Source organism: Folsomia candida, unplaced genomic scaffold (assembly GCF_002217175.1).
Source record: "Folsomia candida strain VU population unplaced genomic scaffold, ASM221717v1 Fcan01_Sc001, whole genome shotgun sequence".
Lineage (NCBI taxonomy): Eukaryota > Metazoa > Arthropoda > Collembola > Entomobryomorpha > Isotomidae > Folsomia > Folsomia candida.
In genome coordinates, this window is record NW_019091193.1 from 23702692 (window position 1) to 23720150 (window position 17459).

The following is a 17459-nucleotide window of genomic DNA, read 5'->3' on the forward strand; positions in this document are numbered from 1 at the left end:
TTCTAAAAAACATACTTTTGGCTGCTCACAAAAATAATAAAAAGAAGTCAGAGTTCACCTCAAGGTTTGGAATCCAAACGACATGGTTGCAACCATTGAACACCCAATTAAACTCTACCTGATAATCAAATTCGTCAGTCTGTAGAGTCATATTAAACAAAGAAATAAAAAAATTCTCCTGCAATCTATCTTAATGTCACTTTAACGTGGCATTGTATCACGTGTTTTTTGTTTGAATTGTTGTGTCTCAACTTTCCCTTCCTTTCTTCAATGAGGAAATATTTAAATATTTATATAAAAGTCCTGATTTCCTGATGATGATGCGAGTTCAGCATCGAAAGCTTGAATAAACTGCTTTAAAACCACACCCATGTATTCCGACGAAGCTTCCTCAAATTTAAATTTTATTGATTATTTTTCATCTATTTTATATTTATCTTCTTGTTGAAGAAAAAAATCAAAATTTTTATCTCCTAACTATGTAAGCCTAAAAATTACCGATTTTTAGGTGCATTAATATCTTCATATTGTTAAAAACGAAAGGCGGTGAACATTTTTCAAAATCGCCATTTGAATACATGGAGGAAGGGAAAGTTGAGACACAACAATTCAAACAAAAAAAACCGCATAAGCCAGCATGCTATTCCGCCTTAACGATGGAGGATGTGCATAGATTAGTGTGTGTGAAAGTGAGTTAAAGAAAGTATGTATCCGCCATATTGGAATGATTATGTATTCTCCGTCGTCAAATACAATCATGGAGTGATTAATATTTTATTTCGGCAGCATTCAGACTCTATCTCCTTCCAGTCAGTCTAGTTTTTGCATGATCTCTGAGATGCACAGTTTGTCTTGCTTAGGTTGAGATGGGAGAGCAACGTGGGAGGAATATTGATGTTTTCATGTTATTAATATATATATATCGGACCACAGAAGGGAGGAGGGGAACCCAAGAAGCGCAACCACGCTCTCCCACGTATTATCGAATACGTGCTGGATTGCTTCTCGCTGTCAGTTGTAAACTGCTCGAGTTGACGACAATCGTTATTCCAATTTGGTTTTGATAAGTCTATTCCAAGATAAAAATTTCGCTCTGTTCGTTTCGTGGCTACAAATCCCCTAAGATATACCTACTTGATATTCAATGTCATCCCTAAATTTCAAATTAATGACATTAAATAATGATTGGAGATCAGTTTAAAATGCAATAAATTAAACAAGTCTGCCTTGAAATATGAAATGTTATGCATCAACCAGCCCAACTACTTCACAGAAATTGTCATTCCGTAAAAATTACCATTGGAAAGATATTTCCAAATGGTGACGGGTGAAAAATGCGTCAATCAAAATAAACGACAAGGGAGTCTCTCAAAATCTTTATAACTTGAGAAGTGCACTATACGTTATTTCTGCCATCAGACGAATGTATGTAATAAGTGAGCTGAAGCATTTTTTATCGAAGGAGAAAGCAATAAGTGTAAGAACTCTGCTGAATGGAGTTGGTGGAGAAAAGAGAGGAAAAAAAGAAAGGGAGAAAAGTGAGCGAGAATAATGAGACACGATACAAAGAGAAACTAAAGAAATGGAAACGCATGTATTCGTCATCTGTTGTCGCGTATGACTAATAAATAGTTTCGTATATTGTCCCCGTGTAGGATTGAATTACGATTTGTAGCGTCTGGAAAGATGGCGATTAGTGAGAGTGACTTTTTGCATATTCTGATTCTTTCGTCATTGCTTGGCTCGTATTCTGCGGTCAACTTCCCCTTTTACTAACTCGCAAATGCAGTGCAAGAGGACTTCATTCCACCACAACAGGCTTTCACTCTTTCAAATTTCTGCAAATTGTGCCAAGACGACCACCAAGGTGCTAAGTGTAACTAGTCTTTTCTAAATTCATGTTCTAACCTAGTCCTACTAGAGACTTAACAAGTAATTCTATAAATGGCCTCGCTTCAAACTTGAAAAATTCATTGGATTCCCAATTTATATTCCATTATATTTTAAATTACAAACTGAAAAACTAATTACTGAATTTTGAGTAAGATTCCTACTCCGAGTGAATGTCTAAAGTGCTCGTAATGAAAATATTTTGAAAAAATAATGAGTTCCGCAATACGGTTTCCCTCCTTCCTCTGCCCACCCTCATGTGCAGCGGGGTTAAAAAAGGTACACAATGATCATAAAAGAAACCAAGTTCTTTTGATAACTCCGAACGGGAGCCAATAATAATACAATTTGCTATGCCCTCGAACCAATCCACTCGCTAATGGACATTGCACGTGACAGACGTGGAAAAATTGGAATCCAATACATGCACTACTTGTCCCCCTAACTGGCTCGTTCACCTTTCTCCAAATTCAGCCAACCAGCCAGTCCACGGGTAGTTAAATCCAAATTGAGGGAAGATTGAAGAAAGGCAACAAAAACTCTGCCACCCTCTGCGTTATGATGTTCTGATGCAAATGGACGTACACGTAATGGAGCTCGTTCATGCCAGCTTTCTCGTGAACACATACATAATTTTCCGGATATATTATTATACAATTTCTCTGTATAAAATATATTTCACCGAAAATAAAACTTTCCACCATCGAAGTCCGAACAATACGTGGATGTGGTTGTGAAAGGAAAGTGGGGCTGGACAGGGAGTGGATGTGAATGACATGACACAAGAGAGGAGAGGTGGACACGAAGAAAGCGAGGGTGATGGTGGCAGCAGGAGTGAAAGGCAGACGCACCTGGTTACATCCCAGCAGAAATCTGGGTGGCAAGATATTCGACGTTCGATTGGAGAGAGAAAGTGGGCTTCTGGGGAGCAGAGAGCTTTGAATGAGGAAAAATGAGGGGAGAGCAGATTACTTCCCAACTTGGAAATTCTGACAAAGAGAAAGCAAACGTGGCAGTCATTTCTCCTTCTCCGTAGAAATTTCTTACCAACCAACCACCGCAAATACGACTCCCAACTAATCTCCATCTCGAACTAAGCCCGAGATGTTTTTCTCCGTGGACAAGGTGCAGACTGTTGCTTGGATTTTCTAAAGTTTCTCCCAAACTGCTGAGCCAGCTGAGTCTGGACACAGTCCTTTTAATCTCCTTGATTCATAAACGTCCACTTTTATTGAACTTGTGAGCTAATCACTTCTTGCCCAAGTTTATTTTCACCTCAAAAGAAGAAAACTTTTTGATTAATGCAATATTGTTTTTATCCCTTTGCTGGTAATCACTTTATTTCGTTGTTGCTCAACTGGAACAGTGGGCGCAGTAGTTTTTCACGGATTTCAATATCCGGATAACTGCACTTTCTGCCAATCTAACAAGTCTAATCGTATTCCTGCTCCTGACCAACATTTCTTTTCTTTCGCTCAATACCTATTTGCGAGACAAGGAGATCTGGTAGTTATCGTCAACGAGGAAAAGTGGACACTTGGATATATGTGCGTACTTATACTTACGTATACTGCTCGTGCTGAGTAGAATGGAGCCCTGTCTCTGCAGCATAAATTTAAACTTCCTTTGTGAGCCCACCATTAAGCTCAGCAGCAAGATTTATATCCAGCATTTCGGAAGTCCCAAAGGAAATAATAATACGGCCTGAGAAAGCATTGTATAAATCATGGAAAATTGTCCCAATCATTCTTTCCAGAGAAAGTAACTAAAGAGAAGAAGGAGTGGTGGTGGAGTGGATGTATCGAGTACGTAGTTCCCAATTACAGGTCCCAGCCTACCTTTCCTCCAGTCAACAGTACATACAATTTAACTTTATCCTAATCTGATAGTATGTACGTGAAGCACTTAATACACACCACCGCCGTTAAACCAGTCATTACGATGTAAACATTTAACTCCACTAATTAACAGTAAATAACTGTAAAAAACGTGTTGTAATATTTTTTTAGTTTGCATGTGGAGATGGGTTTACCATTTTATCGTCAATTTGTTTAATTAATCAGCCATGTCCGATGCAATTTGCTTTTTTACGTCCTAAATTAATGGCTCAATAAGCAAGGTAAACTAAAGTGCAGCAGGTATACGAACCGGAGACACGATTCAATTAAACCCCTTCCATGCAGTGTTCATTTTTAGAAGGAAACGAGTGGACGAATTGACTTGATTGAGCTAATAAAACGGAGCCGGTTCTCAGGTTGCATGCAATTATCCCTCCTCCCCCAATCAGTTACACATACGTACTGCATTATAAATAATGGGAATCCATTGAGCAGGGTAAAGACGGTTGCTACATAAATAGCATTAATAACAACAAACCTTAATTCCTGCGACCAAATCTCAAAAGGTTTACAATTCCATTCAATGATTAATTACTTTGGATGTATTAAAGGAAATAAAACGTGCAAATTGGAGATGTTGGAGTAGTAAATAACCCGAGACGAATGTTGGTTAAGTCTCCATAAGTCGTCTTATTACTCTTTGATATTTCATTTCTTGTCCAGCCCAAGTCCCAGGTGCATTACATCCACACGAGTGAGCCCATCTATCCTTCACTCCAAATATGGGCAGTCTCCACGCAGGCAACCCCATCACATTATTATTATTATTTCCCTCTTCAGATATTTATACGCGATAAGGGACCTGCTTGAAGACTCCAACTACTTGAGCCTCGTCTCGTAAGAGTTCTGGACCACATTCTTCCCGTGTCTCTCCAAATTAAAACTATTCAATTTTTAATGCAGCGCTCGTTGGAATCTGCTTAGCTGCATATACAGAAATTCGTTACCACTCAACGGCATGCACGGTGATGAGAACCTGCTTATTGATTTCGGATGCGCAATAAGAGACATTAACTGCTTTGTCGCATTATTCTCACCCCACCAGTGCCAGGACTCAGACTATGTGTAATATTCTTTTAGTAATCAATCAGTAACACAGCAAGGTTGGGTTTCAAAATTCAAGCTACACCCCGAACTAAATATAAATATGTGCATTATCAACTAGCCAAGGGGCCTTTGTTTCGTATCATCTGCTCGACTGGTTCACAAACATTCATATAAATTAGAAGGCCCTCTCCACCTTCTTTCAACATGTGTGTGTGGTCACCTGTACGAGAAATAAATCTTCATGAACATACGCACCGTGGACACAAACTTGATAACTGATAGCGATTAATGCTAATGTGAACTGTGAGCCCACGTTTGTTAGCGGTTTCGTTTGGTGAGCTTCACATCTAAAATATAATCTGACCCCTTCTTGCATCCCATTGTTCTTTTTAATCAATCTTTACATAGTTTTCTGAACAGCTTTGAATTAACTCTTCCACTATTTTATACTGAAAGATTTGCAAAAATGTCGTTCTCAGCGTAATTCATTAGAAACATGATGTTAGCTCTGACATATGCATATTCTACTAAATACTAATACATAAAATCTAAGCAATACATTTTATGATTACATTTCACAAACATTTTGATCACTCATAAAGGTTCAAACTGCTAGATGAAAGGCATTTGGTTCACATTTTCAACCCTTCTGACTCAGGTCTGTTCATGCTATGTACATATCACCACCATCGGCTGAAACAACGGAATGGACAGTACACACATTAAACTATGAGATTTTTCAACGCCTTTTCTTTCCTTGTATGTAATACGCCTAATGTTATGCAAATCACAGATTTTACGTACTAATACACAATTATAACCTGCCTTGAAGAACCCACCACTCGGTTGACAGGAAAATGCGCATATGTGTGTGAATTATCATGCATATGTGACTGTTTTATGCTCTCATAACCGTCAAAAAGTGAAACAGAAGTGCACAACAAGAATAAGGTGTGCAGGAGAAGTGAAAAATGAAATGGTGTAATTTTTTGCAGCTTCCATCCAGAGGATTCCGTTCTGTTATGAGAAGAGGAATGATCTCAGCATATGGAAAGTGTTAAGGATACATGTTCCACTGAAGGGTGAGAGTGATTAAAGCAGAAAGTGATTCAAAGTGGCGTGTTACATAAAGTGGAAACGGGGTTGTGGTACGTATGTAAATGGAGTAAAAAAAACTCTTCTCTGACTCCCGAATAAATATTTTCTTTGAAAATAGAAATGACTGGCCAATTCCGACTGTCAAACTTCTCATCTGCAACTGAAAGGGGCAAACATTTCGTGAGTGTGGTAGTCGAACAGGATTATGAAAGAAACAAGAAAGAAATCCATGAAAATCAGAGTTTTCTAATGAGCTATCTCCACCAGTCAGACCCACACACACACACATTCGATCTCACAACATGATCCATTTCCCATCTCTCTCATTTAGTAATGAACGCCGTGGTTTGCGCCAACGTACAAAGACAACGCAATGTTCGTAGCAAATAATAGTTGCGTTCATCCTCGGTCTAATGAGATGAAGCAGTTGCCGACTCTCACTCCTCATCGTCATAAAAAATGAATGGTGAAAGATTTATTCGTCCATGGATCATATTACACATTTTAATTCCACTTCCACGAAACATTAATTAGTGTTTTTTTGCTCCTGCTCATTGTAAGCCCGGCTTTTATGCCGGTTCGTTTTATTAATTAAAACTTTCTTCTTTTCAAAACTTGCATGAGAATCCGTGCAACTTTTCAATCTGCGGGGCGTGTTTCATAGAAAATTATACATTTGTTTGCTGGCTTCTCTTTGTTGCAAATCTCGTCGTCGTCCCTATTTCCACGAACTGGGTGGAATCCACGTGAAATAAATTATGGTAATTATACATCGGATACGTTAGTTGTTTGTTATGACATGTTATGTGCACACATGAGCAACTCATTGAATTATTTTTTAAAGATTTGTTTGCAAATTCACATAACTCTTCCATTAATTCTATTGATGTGATAATTGGCAAGGCTGAAGTGCAAGGAAAGACGATGTTGTTGTGAGAAAGCAAAGGATGAGTTATGTTTCTCTCGCTGTTGGATCTCTCACAAGTTTAATCACACTTTTTAACTCGTGTCAGGTGAAGCCAAACACGTACTGACAAAGTGTCTTACAAAATGTATGTACATAAGGATCAACACCATAAGAGAACAACAGATAAAAAGAAAATATGTGTGTGCACGCTGCGAGTGTTGACTCGATTGGGGGACAAAACGAGTAAACAGTATCTTGTGGGATAAATTGAACATGACAATTTATGAATTACTGCCGGTTTGAAAAATTCAATTATTCTCTCACCTACGACGCACGTTGTACAATGTATGCGTTTAAGAACAATCATGAACAATAGAGACCGAAGATGTTCTTCTTAGGTAATTACTCTGGGTGATTTTACAACTTTGCTAGAGACAAAACTAATATTTAGCTCTGCCCAATAATACCAAAACATGTCTCGTCAATCTTTCTTGGGCTTGGACAACAGTATAGCTTAACCTGACTCACTATCATAAAATACCTGCACAGATAACCATTTTAAGCCAGATTTTAAAGACACTATGCATCCGTCTCATCGTGTATTTTAACTTCGCAGCATGGGGGATCTAAATCTTGTCGAGATTTCGTAAATGAATAATCTCACTCTTGCTCATTGCACAATTTGGGTTTAACGACTGTGAAGCCACCACCTCGAGGAAAGGTGACGTGTTGATGCATCATAAGTTGATTTTGATGCCACTAACGAGAGAGGAATCTAGTCTTGAAAAGAATGGGTGGAAACAAATTAGTCAAAAGATGAGATTAAACTGACGAATAATTTTTATCTGAATCGAGTTTACTTCATCCTTTTACTTTTTGCCGAGGTAATAAAATCAACCGCTTCTGAAAGATTTGAAAGAGGTGGCCTCGAGGTAATTAGGAATTAGACAATTTTCTGCTACCAACGAACCCACGAAACGCTTAGTATTCCAGAAGCAAAAGAGTGAACTTCATGAGCCCAACAACCTGCCTCCGAATTTCAAAAGTAGGATCCAGTAAATAGAATTCATAACCGTTCCTACAATTTCTAAACCTACTTATGTACCTCCATCCAGAACACCAAAGAGGAATATTACGCCGAGCACTGAGGTTAATATGCTCATGGTCTCATTTGTTTAACACTTCCAGGAATTACGAGTACGAGCGAAAGCAAAGAAGGGACTCATTTATTTACTCGCATAACAAATATCACACACCGTGTGCTGGGTTTCAAATTCAGTCTCCCATTATTCGACGTGGTGCTTCGTACGTTCCTTATTTATTCGTTGTTGAGACATAAGATAACTTCAATATACGTACAGCGTATGCAAGCATTGACTTGTGTAATATGCACTCATCCTCAAGTGCTAGCTGGGTGAATATGTATAACCCAAAAAACATATTATACAATTTGTAGCTTCCAAAAAGTTACCTAATGATGAGACAAAATTCCAGTCTCTCCTCTCTTTTGTTCTTCGAAATGGAAATAATAACGTTTTCAGCATTATTCTTTCCAAGTGGACTTTAAAAACTCGACGAGGAGATCTCACTGCTGCAAACAAAATGTCTCTTTTGCATCCATGCGCAATGTATGTGCATCAGGCAGAAGAGACGGGAACCTTTTTTCCTTCGGCAGGGCTGGGCCTGAGCTCCTTGCTAAACGATGGAATAAAATATTTGGACACTCTGTAATTAAAAGGGAAACCAGAAGTTTCTTCCTATGCTGGCCGTGTATATTTGTACGTCCGAAGTAAGGGCACATTGAGAAGGAATGATGTTTTTGTTTCACAAGAGCCTGCAATTCGTATGGCACTGGGACTGCTGGTATGGATGGTTGATGTTGAATGGTGATGGGCTTACCCGGGTTTAATTCGGTATGGTGCCATGCAGCAGTGAAAGTTATTTACTGGTCTCTCTTCTGCAGACTGGCTGCTGCTCTTATGCCACGCATATTGTAATAACATGATAGCATAACATTCAGGGTTCAGAGTCGCTGGGGAAAGGGCAAATGAGTTTAATCAAACTTTTATACAAAGCAATCCATTTGCACTTAACTATGTGCAATAGTTACATTTGTGTCTTCATTGTGGAATACAATTTGCCTCCTTCTCACTGTCCAAAACTACACAATAGTTCTATTTATTGTTTCCTACGAATCACAATTTGCTCCAGTGCACACACTTGAAACTAGAATTCATTTCCTATCAATAATAAATAATCTTTTGCATAACTTTTCTTTTTGAAACTTTTAACTCCATTTTGATTAAATAAATGTGCTCAAAAACAACTAACAATGCGATGGTGTGAAGTGTAACCCTCCGAATTGGTTGAAATTTTGAGATTACGTGGTCAATGTCAATACAACCAACGTTCCTTGAGGCAGTTTGTGCGATGGTGCGAATTAGTCAAAATATTTGAGGTCAAAGTTGAAAAACTGGCGATTTTTACCAAGCGGAGGAAGCAAACTCAACTTCCATTCTCTTCCAGTGCTAAAAATTGCACATTTTTCAACTTTACCCGCAAATATTTTGCCAAATTCTGACCATTGCACAAACTGCCTGAAGAAACGTTGGTTGTATTGACATGGTCCACGTAATTTCAAAATTTCAACCAATTCGGAGGGTTACACTTCACACCATCGCATTGTAAGTTTTGAACTCTAAAATGAATTTAAACCCCTTGCTTCAATTGCTGTATATAACATTTTATCAATTTCACAAGCTCCACAAACCAAAATAGAACGATAATTTGTAAAGTACGATTCGAGGTCATTTGTATTTATGAATACATAATTTTAGGATGATGTGTATTTAGCAGCGTAGAAATATTACAAGTGGGTATTGTTTTGCATGAAATTAAATATGGAAAGACCTAAATTGTTTACTCGAGTTCATGGTGCATGTCGATGTAATTGTTATTCAGCGCAAAAACCTGATACCTTCACATTGCCTGAAAATACTATTTATATATGCACACATACGAGCCGGATAAAGAGCTCTAATAATTGCAATTTCCATCCCCACACACCATTCTTTAGGGTCTCGACATTGGGCGACATCCAATAAGACATCATTTTCGTTGCCTGTGAGACTGGTGCTCAGAGAAAAGAAAAGCAATTTCGGTCTTTTTACCTGCGACGCTGTTTGCCACGTTTGTTACTGCACAAACAATAGGTTGGCTATCAATTCTTTCACCCTTTGTAGTCCGGCAGGAGCGGTTCCTTTGCATACATATTCACTTGGAACCTGTCAACGTGTCTTTTGCTGGCAAAAAGAAGCGAGTGAAATCAGGGAGATGATTATAGAGGTTAGAGAAAAGATAAATACGGGTTGGGAGCGAACGGGTGACGAGACAATGGAGAAATGATGGGCTCGTGTAAATAAAATACAGTTATGCATACCGAAGCAGCGTGGGGTTAAGATGATACTACCCGTTTCTCGCTCGGAGGAGGTGTATCATTACTTTTGGGCAGCCTTCTTGTGTAATAATAATAACGGACGGCTCTGCTGCTGCCTCTGAGAGAACTGGGCATGAAGGGCTCATATACATTTCATAAAGTTCATGAGAAATGCATGAATGTGGTCGGGCCAAATATTTTGTGCTGCTGCTGGACCCTGACGACTATGCCATCAGTCGTCCCCTTGTTTCTTGTCAGCCTCGGTCATGCCAAATTATTTTCTGTCACATCAACTTGCTCACCTCACCACTCGACTCGACTCCACAGACACCGACGACGACTTCTCCAGTTGTCCTGCCCTGTTATTAGATATTTTCGTGCAAGAAAACCTCTCGGCGTGGCTGAAGAAGTAGTGCAGTGTCCACTCCATGCATATTCTCAGGTTCGCCTTATTTAGATTCTGTCTTGAAGCAACCACTATTTTGAATGGAATAATATTTCGTAAACATGCTATCAGACAAGGCATCATTTATTCTCAACCCCACACACTCACACACACGGCAAGGAAATGCCTGCTCCCTCTCCCTCAGGTAAACATGAGTTCATTTTGTTTTGTAAAATGAGATACTACACACAACAACCCCTTCATATGAACTAATACGAGGCTGGTAAGTACACTACATACATATGCAGACTGACTGAGGAGTGGAAGCCGGATTTAGGAGACAGATTGCTACTACCTCATCTCGTGAAGTCACATTTATGGAAGAGAGATGAAGACATTGGATTATAATTTTATGTATCAACTTTTCATGACCAAATATGGAGAGGAGGGTTCAGAATGTGGATCGTTATAGAATTACGAAACTGTCTCTTGTCGGATTACATACCTACACTCGAAACTCTCTCAAATTCTCTCTCCCTACCAAGTCAACTTCAATTCCACTATCTGCGCGACACAGTAGTCAAGCTGGTTCGCAAACACACTTTGCATAATCATCTTGATATGAGCAGACTATTCATTTTTCATTTACAAGCTAGTTTTATTAGCAGTGCAAGTCCTGCAAAATAGTGGTTTAACAATCCACTGACGTCACTAGCAATACTTATAATTATAAGATTTATGCATGCATGCCAAGACTTATTGTCAAAACTTGGGTATTCAGGATTATTCGAGAAGGTCTCTAATAAGCGAGAACATGTCATGTTGACACCCGCAGTGGAAAGTTCAAAAGTTATCAAATCTCGAGGTGCTCAGTAAAATGTTCTGCAAGACAGAGATAATCATTCGATTTAATTTCCCAACTTTGGTAACAAGCTCTAATACTTTTATCATCAAATAATGTCGACATCCTCCAGGACCCAATTTCCTTCTCGAGTATAAAGGAACAATACTCAGCAAAACTCGAGAGGTGAGGAGTTAAATTTTTCCACCGTGCTCACTTTTTGAGCAAACCTCCCTCACGCCATCCTTCTCAACAAAGGAAGTAAAACTCAAACCCAACCAAGTTAAGCTAAAGTTAACTCAATCAAAATAACCAACTTTACTCTCATGAAACTTCAACTTTACTTTGAGAGAAAGGAGACAAACTTGTTTATTGGGAGTAGTACTTTCCCCTGGATTAGTTTAACGGCAATTGAATAGTACCAACAATGCAGTAATGGCACAAGTTGGCGGAAATTCATACTGACAAAGTGACTAGAGCTTATTTTCTTAATTTGTCCGCCAATGAATAAAAATGTATTCCAAAACTACTTGTAGGCACTCAATCTCTGTTTCTCTGTACAATTTAGAAAAATAGTTGCATATGCACAAATAAATATGCAGTAAAATTCTTTTCATATTGTGAATTTAAGAGATTTTGATTTTAGATCCGTCATGGAATATGATGTAGACATGCAGGAGTTCTGATAGAATTCTTCAAGAAAGAAATGGAACGGTATGAAACTGCCAAATCGCAATCTTACCCTGTCGTCGTCCCACTGATTGGTTGGATGCTGATGACTGGCGTTCTTGACTAGTTCGCTTTCTCCAGGGAGTAGGCTAATATGCTAACGACATGCAAATTTCCGGCTTCGACGTTCTTTCGCTTTTCCGCTCTCAAACCCAGTCGAGAGTGAAAGCAGGGTTGGCAGTTGTTGATGTTTTAGTTCGGATCAGGCTACGTTAAGAGGGACACCGTTTAGACGTTTCAATGGTCAGATTAAACTTTTGTGTGTGTGACGGAACTGTTTTTTTCCTCGATTTGATACGCGATCAAGAAAAATCCTGCAGAGCAAGAAATGGAGTTTTGCTGCAGAGAGTGTATGTATCGGGTTATAAATATATGGCTCTTGCACGTTGTTGTGTAAGTCGATAGTCCGATTTGTTTCGCTATCGCAGTTTTATTCACGAACACAGTTATTTTTCTAACCACGCGATGCAACAAAGTCTAATCATTCGATGTAAATTCACCAACATGGATTGGTCGAGTCAGAGCGTTTTGTAGCCGCTGCACACGTTCCACTCTTGGGATCAAATCAGCAATCTCGAGTTACACTATTTCGGTTTTAATGTAGACCTTGGCTGAGGTGAATTTTATTTTTCTGCATTATCCTGAGGTCAACGAATTTGGAAAAATGAAACGCTGCTGTACTTGCTGGTTATATGTAGCGAGTCCAGAAATCAAAAAGTGGAGTATTGCCCTTGTCAAAATATGTTGCAAGGGTGGCTGAAAGTGTAGGAAGGGAAATCTCGGTGGTATTGAATTGAGAGCTGTCAGATGACAAAACGTGAGAATGGTGTATTTAGCAGAGAGGAGAGATTCTTCTTGAGACCAGTCAGAGAGACATTCGGCAGAATACTGAGGCTGGAGGGCAAGGAGGGTGCTGATAAAACCTGTGTGTGAGAGAGTGGTGGTAAGTTTGCGTAATATTCCAGCTCCGAACAAGTGCCCAACTTATCCTACAAAACGCGCTGTGAATTTCCTCGTGTGCCTCTACGTGACATAAATCCGAGTTTGCTTGTTCTTCGTCTTCTTCTTCCTTTCCTGCTCTGGTTCTGGGCCTCTCATCTTTTTGGCCGCTTAGTCAGAGCAAAGTCAACTTGGGCATCATAATGCCGATCTAACTATCTACCTGACCCCGGACCTCACATTAATATTAATATGATGATGGATGAATATGGAGTGGGAGGGATTGTGGTCTTGAAGATGAAGGAATAATTTTTACTTTGAGGTGAGACGAAAGTTGTATTCGAAGGCTGGATTTTTTCCATGAGTGACGCGAATTACGACAGGAACCCATTATTTCACCGGTTGGCAGGCGTAGACAAGATTGCAGCACCTCTCTAACGATATAAATCCCCACAAAAGCACGAATTCAAACTTTATATGCTCAGCATTCAAAGAAAATCACGATATCAAAACTCCATCGACGAAACAAATAAGTAAATGGATTATGGTTATATGTACATTAGGATTCTGGGACAAAAAGCTACTCGTTCAGTACACATTTCAGCCAGGCATATCTCTACGTACGTGGCTTTCATAACGCACTGGCACCGAGCAATAAGATGGGAATAATATTCGGCTCTGGCTTCATTCTCTAAATCTGATTTATCGTTATTCTACATAATCACTCCCATTACCCAATCCAAAAGAGTTGCTTTATCGACGTTATGAACGAGCGAGTGATTATCGGTGTCATTTTCTTTGCTAAATGGTGAAAGCAAGAACTTTTCCATCAGATAAGCCAAGTTTAACCTGTTCTCTGCAGCAGAACCACAATTCCACACAACTCCAAGTCGAATGGGGAGGAAGATAAAGATTCAAATTGGCTCGGCGAGAGTAAATGACGAACAAAATATATATCTTCCAACTCGTCCTCCTCCTCCTCCTCCAATCCACACTCTATTCATTTTGATAATTCCTTATACACATTCGCAAGTTTGTAGATGGAATTGGAATTCGGAGGTCTTATCACCAGCCAGTCATCCACTTTGCAGATTTCATTTCTTTTCAAAAATGCTTCGAATTCTCAACTATTGTTTAGCATGGAGAAAGAAAAGCGATTTGAACAGGGGAACTTATTCTCTCGCAGCATCCCAGTTTGCACCCAAACCTCCCCGAGAGGATTTCCAGCCCTCAAGAATAAAAGGAAAAAGGATCCGAACAAATCCGAAAACCCGGAAAAATTTCCCTGTCTCAACCGTTAGTGGTTAGACTGGATTCTGGATCGGAGGAATTGGATTGGTCTACTTCGTGATCATAATGCTCTCATGCATTCCTTATGAAGAAATGTGTGCTCGCTGCTCGCCCAACCCCGTGTTCAAGAAATCCCTGTACACATGCACGCGTGGATGTGGAAATTTAAATTTTCAGATGTGTTAAAAATGCATGCAGGCTCCAATAAGTACAGTTCTCCTGCATGGGCACAAGAAAAAATATCACATATACTCCATGCAAGGAGAAAATAATTTGCTTTCTCTTCCTTCTCCGTAAATGTACTGTTGTGTACTTTGCTGCAGAATAACTCTGTGTTTTGTCATACAAAAATATTAGCTTAAATACTCGTTACTGTACAAATTAACAGTGAAAGTCGTTGATTTGATTTTCACCACTACTTAAAAAAATGGTAAACTAAATACATATCTATGTATGTTCACATTGATTTTGGAAATTCAGCACATGAAATTCAACTCTGAACTTAAAAATCTCAAGTGGAGCACAGACATGAGAAAAGTAAGAGAGTGGAATGGTTTAAATATTTATTGCATAGGAAAACATCGCAGCACATCAAACACTGCCCCCTTGGAACCGAGTGATGATTGCCGACACCGTAAACTGAGAAAGTTTCACCTCACCTCAAATTTGCTCAGAGACTGACAAGCCCTTTGAGTTGGAGCACAACTCATAATAATTTCATTCTTTGTAAGACAGTGTAATGATGGACATAACATCAAATTCCACACACGAGGGTGCAACAAAATCATGGTAAAGTTCAAAACTTTAAAGTTCACAACAGTTACAGAAAGTTACTTTTATGGGAACTGGTGAATATCTACCTCCACGTAATATGAAGGTGGATAGGTATTGGTATTGGTATTGGTATGAGCCATTCTAGAACATTCCAATTGTAACTAACTTGAAGAAAATAAGTTTCAACCTAATACATTATTTTGTATCTAAATTGCATGTAAAATTATTGATTGTATTTCCATATTTAAAAATAAATACTCGTGCTAAGCAGTTCCATGAACATTTCTTTTAGAATATTATTTCTCGAGTTGATTGAATCTCGCTGTAATAAATTCCAATAATGTCGACATGAATTTCCGACATTTGGCATACGATGAAGAATAAATTAAATAAGACAACCAGAAAAACGGTCTCCTTCATAATATGACGCATGCAATGTAATCAATATTCTTCCTACAGTTGCTTCTGTGTCAATTTGTAAATTCAATTCTTGAAGATCACATTCCAAATAAAATTTTCCAAGAATTTCTCCTCCTGAAATTACGACGTCTCATTTCGAGCAACTCGACGTGGATGAAAGGTGACGTGCATCATAGTGAATAATCTCTCACTCCTCAGAAGAGCAGCAAGCAGCAGGTCGGCCAAGTGTGATGTTTCTCAATGAAGTGCGGTCCGTCAGCCAGCCAGCTAACAATTGTTTCGTTCGTCGAATTACAAACCAGCCTGGAATGATTACACTTCTCGTGGTTCTGTGCAGTGAGAGTGAGTGAGTCGCTTTTTTGTTTGGGTGGCAAGGACCACAGTCTCGTCGTCGTCGTTGGAGGTGGAGATCGAGGGGTTGACAGAATTTCCGTCTCGAGTTGTGTCAGCGAGTACAGAGACGTTGTTTTGAGCAAAGAACTTTCTGCCACACTGCACTTGAGGGAAAAACCGAAAATCGATCCCTTTCTCGCCTTTCTCCTCCCTCCTCCAACAACTCTTTCCTATTAAGCAGACACAAGTGCAAGGTTTGCGTCGTGATGATGAGAGAGAAAGTGTAGGAACGGAATCCCTGTTCCGTCTTCTTCGGTGTCTCATTCTTCTTGATCTTCTTCCTCCTCCAACCAGTTGTCCCCTCGTCTTCCCATAATAATCGTCAGGCTCTCCTGTCCTGGTCGGAATTCGGAACGGAGATATAATCAAGACACTTGCCAAAATGAAGATGAAGATGCGGTGGAATGAGACAAAGATGATGATGATGGAGCCAGGTCTTCCTTCGGTGGTGGGAGATCAAGTGTACCAAATAAGTACCAATTTTGAGAAGGGAGAGCGTATAACTTACCTTGTTTGTTGTCTCTGCTGCTCTAATTGCGGAGCGTGGTCGGAAGCAAGGAATTGTCGAAATGATACTTCATTTTCTCACCGTTGTCCAATTTGCTCTCCTTTGTTCTTGTTTATTTATTGCTTCATGTATTTTAATTACTCGGCTCATGCTTCCCCTCCAGCGTGGGGAGTTAATTTATTGTAAGGCATCCATTTCTTGGAGGAGGTTCTTCTCGCGTCTCACATTCACCCAAGAATACGTAAGCACACATTTCGCTATGCAGTGTAGTTGTGTATGTAAAGAATGTATATGAGTGGAAATTACTTGGTTATGAGACCAGGGAGCTGGTTAAATTAAGACGGCGTTTTTACATCAACATAAACAAAGAAACCCACCCGAGCGGGTGGTGAGGAGCGAGTGAAAGCGGTAGCCGGTGCATTTACGTAGATTTACCTGCTGCATAAAGATAGAAAAGATTAGGTGAGAAAAGGTACGTCGACACTTGGAGCGATCGTTGAGACAAATGTAGAAGAAAGCAATAACGTGTGGTAGTACATGGTCTGGAACATAAATAAACAGGGCTGCTCAACATGTACAACATTATGCAAATATTGGTCCATTAACCGAGCCTGTGACAAGCCACTTAGCGATTACTACTGTTGTCCGAGAACTCGCCGTATGGTCACGACACGTCACACCCAGCATGCATGACATGTATGAGTGGCCTGTGACCACAAATATGCCGGCGGTGGACTATTTACTACGATATACCTCATTTTTAAACAAACTAATTCCCCAGCACACGTCGCCGACAGCAGACCACCCGTTTACAAACGAGAAGTTGGCGTTTCAATGGACTTTGGTTGTCATTTCAAGTTAAAAACTCAATTTTAAACGAGATTGTAATCTAGAATTGTGGTCG

The 17459-nt window shown here is 39.5% G+C and overlaps 1 protein-coding gene across 1 annotated transcript in view; it reads right to left on the bottom strand.

Moving 5' to 3' along the window:
- LOC110863277 overlaps positions 1-13131 on the bottom strand; it is a 72439-nt gene extending 59308 nt beyond the window's left edge. The window contains exon 1 of the mRNA XM_022112541.2: positions 12245-13131. The gene's annotated coding sequence lies outside the window, so the exon portion shown is untranslated. The remainder of the gene's footprint in view (positions 1-12244) is intronic.
- Positions 13132-17459: the final 4328 nt, after the last annotated feature.